Genomic DNA, 8,546 nt, shown 5'->3' on the forward strand with positions numbered 1-8,546 from the left:
GTATTTGAATTTCTCATTCAGAATGGATTACTTTACTGCTTGTTAGCAGTCGAAATCAGCTTCAGTGTGAGTAGGCTAGTTCCGTAGATCATTTTGCCTCCCCCAAATTATACAACTTACTGAATGGAGGTGGGGCTATGTCATTGTAGGAACTGAAGCAATATAAATAAATGCAGATTGGGCCTGATCCTTCATAATCTGGGGATCAACCCAAGAGAGTTTGAGTGGGAATGTATCTAAAATCTTGTGCCTGGCCTACCCCTCTATTTCAGAATTTGCCACAGCGCTAGGACTAATTTACACAGATACACACAACTTGCAGACAGTCTCTTAAACAAACTGCATACAATACGTACAGTTGCATGTGATTGGCTTGGCTGCCAGCTGCTGAAATCTCTGGAGCCCATTTAATCCTGATGTCAGAAGCAATTTTTCCCTGCACTTTGGGCAAACAGCCCACTCCGTAATCTCTAGAGACAAACTAGAAATTGTTGGTCACTTGCATGTCATACGGCGTGGAAACAAACTTGTGGTTAAAGCTTCCCCTCCTGGGATTAGGAAGGTCTAAAGTTGAAAATAATGATCCTCCATAAACACAACAGAGCAACGGCTTTGATTAAGAAAACATGTGTAGCCCCAGAAGTGAAAGCAGATGGACACCACAATGACGGCGATAAATATGATCACTTTTGAAGCAGTGCAACAGATTGTGTCAGCACCGGATTTTAGCAAAAGTAATATTTTTTTAATTTTCGGCTGAGAATCCTCTGGACTAATGTATACTGCTGCCAAATATGGGTCAACGGAGATGAAAATTGAAGTCAAATTATTCTGCTGCAAACTCTTCCAGGAAATGTTGTTGCATATTTCCATTCTGAAATGTCGTTTGCAAAAACATCTACACCTAATGAAGAGCATAACACTTTTGCTATTTCTAGCTCAAGCACCGAAAGGAACAATTATGGTACAAAGATTACCATAATCAAGGACAAAAGTGGTAAGGACCTAACAGAAGCAGAAGACATCAAGAAGAGGTGGCAAGAATACACAGAGGAATTATACCAGAAAGATATGGAGGTCTCGTACACCTCAGGTAGTGTGGTTGCTGACCTTGAGCCAGACATCTTGGAGAGTGAAGTCAAATGGGCCTTAGAAAGCATTGCTAATAACAAGGCCAGTGGAAGTGATGATATTCCAGCTGAACTGTTTAAAATTTTAAAAGATGATGCTGTTAAGGTGCTACACCCAATATGCCAGCAAGTTTGGAAAACTCAGCAATGGCCAGAGGATTGGAGAAGATCAGTCTACATCCCAATTCCAAAGAAGGGCAGTGCCAAAGAATGCTGCAACTACCGCACAATTGCGCTCATTTCACGCGCTAGCAAGGTTATGCTTAAAATTCTACAAGGCAGGCTTAGGCAGTATGTGGACCGAGAACTCCCAGAAGTGCAAGCTGGATTTCGAAAGGGCAGAGGAACCAGAGACCAAATAGCAAACATGCGCTGGATTATGGAGAAAGCTAGAGAGTTCCAGAAAAACGTCTACTTCTGCTTCATTGACTATGCAAAAGCCTTTGACTGTGTCGACCACAGCAAACTATGGCAAGTTCTTAAAGAAATGGGAGTGCCTGATCACCTCATCTGTCTCCTGAGAAATCTCTATGTGGGACAAGAAGCTACAGTTAGAACTGGATATGGAACAACTGATTGGTTCAAAATTGGGAAAGGAGTACGACAAGGTTGTATATTGTCTCCCTGCTTATTTAACTTATATGCAGAATTCATCATGCGAAAGGCTGGACTAGATGAATCCCAAGCCGGAATTAAGATTGCTGGAAGAAATATCAACAACCTCAGATATGCAGATGACACAACCTTGATGGCAGAAAGTGAGGAGGAATTAAAGAACCTTTTAATGAGGGTGAAAGAGGAGAGCGCAAAATATGGTCTGAAGCTCAACATCAAAAAAACCAAGATCATGGCCACTGGTCCCATCACCTCCTGGCAAATAGAAGGGGAAGAAATGGAGGCAGTGAGAGATTTTACTTTCTTGGGCTCCTTGATCACTGCAGATGGTGACAGCAGTCACGAAATTAAAAGACGCCTGCTTCTTGGGAGAAAAGCAATGACAAACCTAGACAGCATCTTAAAAAGCAGAGACATCACCTTGCCGACAAAGGTCCGTATAGTTAAAGCTATGGTTTTCCCAGTAGTGATGTATGGAAGTGAGAGTTGGACCATAAAGAAGGCTGATCGCCGAAGAATTGATGCTTTTGAATTATGGTGCTGGAGGAGACTCTTGAGAGTCCCATGGACTGCAAGAAGATCAAACCTATCCATTCTTAAGGAAATCAGCCCTGAGTGCTCCCTGGAAGGACGGATCGTGAAGCTGAGGCTCCAATACTTTGGCCACCTCATGAGAAGAGAAGAATCCTTGGAAAAGACCCTGATGTTGGGAAAGATTGAGGGCACTAGGAGAAGGGGACGACAGAGGACAAGATGGTTGGACAGTGTTCTCGAAGCTACGAACATGAGTTTGACCAAACTGCGGGAGGCAGTGCAAGACAGGAGTGCCTGGCGTGCTATGGTCCATGGGGTCACGAAGAGTCGGACACGACTAAACGACTAAACAACAACAAGCTCAAGCACCAGGGTGTAATGGTGAGGCTTGACACCATATCCCCAAAGTTCATTTATTAACTATTTTGATGTATCTGATTTTCCAACTGTATGGGCAAGCATGTTCCCACCCCACCAGTAGACTGACTACTAAGGTTGTGAGGACCTACTACTTAGTCTCTCATTTGCTACAGAACAAAATTAAAGTCCTGCTGCTGGTCACAGCAAGTGGGAGGTGGGGAAAATGACCAATGGAGGGAGGTTTGGCCAGTGGCGTAGCTTGGGTTGCCAGTGCCTGGGACTGCATGAAGCGGGGGGTGGGTGGGAGGGAAACGGACAGAGTATGCATGCACATTCAACTGCCTAACGGCACCTGTGTTGCCCAGGAGATAGCAGTTGCAGAGATAAGAAAAGAGCCGTTCCATTGTCTGGAGAGATCACTTCCTCGTTCACATGGAGAAGCCATTTTCAAGGGAGCCTGGCGACTGAAGCGTACAGCTATATTGAGGCAGCACTGGGTGCTGAAATTTTGTGCCCTTGACAATTTTATGCCTGGGGTAGCCACCCCTGTGCCCACCCCCGTTACACCACTGGCTTTGGCCAGTCAACTGATGACTTGCTCAGTGCCTTGGAGCTCTGAAACAACGGTCCATTTTTGGGCCCAATTAAAATGCTGGTTTTAACTGATGAAGCGCTACGTTGTTTGGGACAATATTACACAAAGATTGCCTCCTCCCACATATGCCTACCTGGACCTTCTTTGGAGGGCCTGTTCTGGGTGCCTCTGCCAAATAAATGGAGCATAACCCAGGTGAATAAAGACCTAGGTTTCAGTCTGGAGCATAAGTTGTTTTATGCAGCCTCCTTTGGAAGGAAGTTCTTTGCTGTCTTACTGTTTATTTTGGTGTAAACCACCACTGATGGGTGAGCATGTAAAATCAATCCAACAAAATATAGTGAAGGTGAGGAACACACATTACCATTCCTAACTTGTGGGCAGATTACAAAGTTTCCACACATGAAGGGGGAGTGGATTGTCTCTCCCAAGTTTACAACTCTTGAAATAAAAACAAACAAACAAACTAAAAACCTGGGCTGGGTGCGAAGACTTTTGCATTATGTGTCAGCAGCAAGAAAAGGTTAAGTTTGGGCTGTCGGGAGGACTTTTAGAGCTGGGTTGTTTTTCCTTGTTGGCTAGGAACTACTGTTCCAACTGCAGTTTCCAATTGACTATTTAAAACAAGCAAATGAAAACAGCCTGGGCTGAGACTGTGACTTTTAACAGTGCCTTGATATGTAGAAATCTGAAGGTAACACATTTTATAGAATTAAGATTAAACTAGGATTGGGCCAAGCTTTCAAATATATAAATGTTCAGTTTGAATCTTATTTATATTTTACATTTATGAATCATTTCCCTTGCGGCATCCCAAAGTGATTTATAATGCTATGAACAATTATCGAGAATAACTGCATGTATAAAAACAGTGAAAATACGTGTGTGTAAAAACAACAACCTATCTATAAAATCAAAACTAATACAGATACCAGCTTTGAAGGCTTATTGAAAGATCTTTAACAGGTGTCAAAAGAACGTCAAATCTTATGGGGAGTCTGAGGTAAAATAAGAGGACAGAACCACTTCCAGTCTTTTGCAGTTGGGGTGGTGGTGGAAAGCAGTGGTGTGGAAGAAATTTCTATTTCTATTTTAATTTTAAAAACATTTTTATTTGATTTTACAAATACAAAAGTATAAAAATCCAAATATATATCCATATACAGAGATTACTCAGAATCCTGTGACTCCCTCCCCCCTCCATGGGGTCCCATTTGGAACATTGGTGTGGGAGAAATTTTAAATTGGGGTGTGCAACACACACCAACACTTTCCTAGTTCTACTGTGAAGCTGGCCACCATATTTAGGCTATGTACACACTACACCTTTAAAGCCATTCAAAGTAAAGTACTCTTTTCACCTCAAAGAATTATGGGTACTGTAGTTTACCCCTCACAGACTTAACAATTCCCCTCAACAAATCACAGGGCCCAGAATTCTTTGAGGGAAACAATGTACTTTGAATGTGTTTCACACGTATGGCGTGTACACAGCCTTCGTTTTCCACAATACCCCCGGAACAATGTTACATCATGATGTTCTGAGGGAATTATGGGGATTTATGAACATGACAGCTGGCAACACAGAGGAATGCTGGTGAAATTTGCAAACCCCTTCTCCCTGATTTTCACACTGTACCCCTGAAAATAGCTAGGACCCCCCCCCCAATTTTGTGGTCACCAAACCAGGCCTGCAGGAGTAAAAAGCCATTTCTCTATAACCAAAGATGCAGACATTTAGCAAATACATTAAAATATTACCACACTGACCCATTTTTTAAAGGCACATGTAGAGCAGCTCATTAAGACATTGGCAATCCTGCTGTCCTCAATAGCCTCTCTGCTAAACTTTATGCAGGGTGATGGGTGGTCTGGCGTGAGATTGCCTAATGACTCCCCCTGCCGCAACTAGGCCGCAGAGGTCAACACATAAAATTAGCATTTATTATCTTTTCACCTGCCTTTGCCTCTTCTGTGGTGATCATTCGGGGTGGGGTGGGGGGTTGCCAGCTGCCGAAACATTTAGAAGTTGAAACCTTCAAACGTTTTCCCCACCTACCCACCCCCTGACATGATCTGTTCTAAGTTTAGCCATCTTTCCCTATTCTAGGTCACTAATACCGTGTGATGAATAGTGAAACATTCTAAGGGAAATGTCACATTCTCTTTGAACTTCACTAAAACTCCACCAGTGTATAAAACCTTGTCTTAAAAACTGGATAGAGCTCATGGGCGGTATTCAACTGAGGTTTCCACACTGCAGACCCACTGAAAGTAATGAACATGACTACTCTGAGTCCACTTTGAGTAAAATTTAGTTGAATGCCACCCCATATAGTTACGGTATTGTTAAATACGCATTCTAAAAGGAAAAGAGAAACATCTCTGAGTTTCAGCTAACCGAGCACCAATGAGCATGTGCAAAGTTCAAATCTGTAATCATAATGACTGATTACCTACCACTTTTCAGTCCTCCTGTTGATGGTTCTACAACTATACCTTTGTTGGTGCTGAGTATTTCTGTGTCTTGAAATACTAGTTCAATCACACACACAAAAGCTTGAAAATATATATATATATATATATAAAATTGTATCTAATTCTGAAAAAGTTGTACGTTCAGGCTTACATACTTTGTGAACCATTGGAGCCAGAAATACAAACTACTAGCTATGATTGGCAGCTCACCAGGGGCTCAGCAATCCATTTGGCCTGCAAAAAGCCAAAATATCACCTGGAATCCACCATCCATAGGATGCTGTTGTGGCTCATCAGTTTTGCAGGCTGTACACATTTTTGGCTTCAAGTCTTACTATATTGCTCAGTCCAGTAGAAGATAACATTTTTAGTTGACTGGAAACCAAAAAAATGGGTCTGCAACTGTGTTCAATCTCCCCCAGTTCTATTAACTGTTTTATAATTATGAGCCAACTTGGTTTAGCAGTAACATGCACTGATGTCTGTTGCTGGTGGATGGGTAGGAATAAGGCATAGCGCATTACAGAATCTCTCCTTATGGGGCTGGATTTCAATCGCACAATATATCCATTTGTTGACATTTGTCTTTGCTTTGTGACATCTTATGCTGGGCTTCATCTGATGAGACGAGCCTTTTGCTATTCACAATTTCAGTACAGGATATTTTGCTATATGCAATCTAATCCTTCACTGGCAAGTTGCAATGGCCCATGGCTAACAACAATAAAGATGATCATTAATAATATCTGTTCCCTAGTGGTCAATTTGTTTTTATTTAATAGATACTCTATTGAGGAAGACAGTGGCGGATAATGAAAAACGCAGCCTCACCCGTGATAAACTGGCCTCTGTTTTCTTTGACAGCCCGCCAGTTCCTCAGCTGCACAATTACAATACTATCCATCTTCATAAAGGATTCTTTCGAAAGCGTTATTAAATATCCGGAAGGAATGGCATACTGTACGGCAGCTTCGTAAGTAATTAAGGCGTAAACCTATCTAAGCTCCTGAGGGGAATTCTTAACACATTTCTAAACATCCCTGTGTTGTTTGCCTCAAACAACAACCACATATAACTCTGAAGCAAGCTTTTGGATAGCACCCAAGTTTTTAAATGTGTCCTCTCACATTACTTATCTCTTCCTCTCAGTTGCCTGTTTCAGACATCATGCTGGGCCCAATATCCAAACCTTGATGAACATGTGGGATGTAGTTTGGTGGGCTGGGGGTGGCAGGAGTGGCCTGAACTGTGGGGGGGGGGCTATCAGTTCAACAGCATCCATCACTCTTTGCAACCAGCCACTGTTAGGGGATGGGTATTTTTGCTGTATCCCTACATTGAGCAGGGCCAGTCCTACTGTTAGGCGGCATGAAACAGCAGCCTCAGGCAATGGATGCTGGAGAGTAAGGAGTGGCCATTCTGCCTGGTCACCAAGACCATAGCTTGTGCACTAGAAGAGAGATGCTTGAACATGATGCACCTATGGCCTAATGATAATGATAATCAGTGCTTTTTTTCTTTAAAAAATGTTTAGGGGTACTCTCATTTTGACTCAAGAAAATCACCATTGACGGGAACACTGTGACATGTGGCTGCCATTGGGGGTAGCAACGGAACTGATGATTCACTGTGCTAGAGAATAAATAATAAAAAAGGCTTCTTCTCCTGTTAGATTCACAAAATGTTTAGGGGTATGCGCACCCCTGCGTACCCCCAGAAAAAAGCACTGATGATAATGATAATGTCACTACTACTACTACTAGGTCAGTACTAATAATCATTGGTACTGCCCAACTCCCTATTAAATCTTGAAGATCAGGCTTGCTCACTGGCTATAATGACATAATCCCAAAGAGCTGGCCCAGGAGCTATGGTGGGGGTGGGGGCTGGATGTCGGAGGGCAAATGTGAAGCACACCATTGGCTCAAATTCTATACTGTAAAACTAGTTGCAGTCATGAGGACTAGAAACTTGCATTAACAAAAACTCCCAGAATGTGTTTCTGTATGTAAACGGCAAGCTGTTTTCAGTTGCTTGCATATACTGTACTACATTTGTTCCTCTGCTAGATATGGCAGCGAATGTTGCTTAACTGACATGAAAAATATGTGCCAGCAATTCCATGCATTCACAAATAAATGTTGTTTCTAAAAATAGTACAGGAGAATAACATCTGCTATTCGCATGGACGTTACATATTTCGTTTTCTTTGGCTGGGATTCATTTTGCTCCTCAGGGTTGGATACACCCACTAAGGGAGGGATAATAAATACTTCTGTGCCAAGCGGATGGTTTTGAAGAAGGGGCTTGGATGAGTTGTGACTAGAAGATGGCAGTGCTGTCTTCACACGAATGTGCCAGAGCGAGTTCGGTTGGACTGGGTCTCATGGGGCAAGGTGCTGTGAACAGCACATTGTCTCAGGCCGAGTGATTGTTGCGAGGTAGTAAAAAGTCCAGCAGAAAGCTGTTCATGCCTCCAACCTGCCTTGGTTGGCATGGCTTGACAGCAGCCTATTTCCACAGAACACTATTTGACCCTGATTTTCTGTCATTAGCCTGCACCACTCTGCATAGTGCAGTGCTGAACTGTGATTCTAGGTCTAAATTAGAATAATATTGTGCTGTTGTTGCAAACAGATGCACCAGAAATCTAATTCTGTGATTTAAATGTAGTTTCGATGTATCTCTGGCTTTAGCCACAGTTTTGCATACTTCATTTTTTTGTAAAAATAAAATAAATCTCTTAGACTTTTAAAAATTTACTTCATTTTTTGTAATAATCTCTTAGGCGTGCAAAGAGCTTATCTTGGGTTTGTGCTCGTCCATTAACAGGA

This window comes from Zootoca vivipara, chromosome Z1 (assembly GCF_965207765.1).
Source record: "Zootoca vivipara chromosome Z1, rZooViv2.hap1.1, whole genome shotgun sequence".
Lineage (NCBI taxonomy): Eukaryota > Metazoa > Chordata > Lepidosauria > Squamata > Lacertidae > Zootoca > Zootoca vivipara.